Source organism: Arachis duranensis, chromosome 10 (genome assembly GCF_000817695.3).
Source record: "Arachis duranensis cultivar V14167 chromosome 10, aradu.V14167.gnm2.J7QH, whole genome shotgun sequence".
NCBI lineage: Eukaryota > Viridiplantae > Streptophyta > Magnoliopsida > Fabales > Fabaceae > Arachis > Arachis duranensis.
Window position 1 is genome coordinate 40,188,896 of NC_029781.3, and position 514 is coordinate 40,189,409.

Consider the following 514-nt stretch of genomic DNA (forward strand, 5'->3'; position numbering starts at 1 on the left):
ACCATTCTGGGCGTTTAACGCCAGGATGGCTAGAAGGGAAGATTTTGTTTTCAAATCAAATTTTTTTCAAGTTTTCAAAATCTTTTCAAAATCAAATCTTTTTCAAATCAATTTTTCAATCAAATCTTTTTCAAAACCAATTTCTTTCCATTTTTAAAGATACTTACTATCAATTAATGATTTGATTCAACATTTCAAGTATGTTGCCTTTTCTGTTGAGAAAGGTTTAATAATTGAATCATATCTTTTCTTGTTAGTCAAGTTTTTAATTTTCAAATCAAATCTTTTTTTTAAAATGTTTTTCAAATCATATCTTCTCAATCACATCTTTTTAAAACCAATTATATCTTCTTAACCACATCTTTTTCAAAATAGTTTTCAATCAATTCTTTTTGATTTCTAATTTCAAAATCTTTTTCAAAAATCACTTGATTCCTTTTCCATCTTCATTTTCGAAAATTAAGTAATGTTTTTCAAAAATATTTTTTAAATTTTCCACTTAATTTTCGAAAAT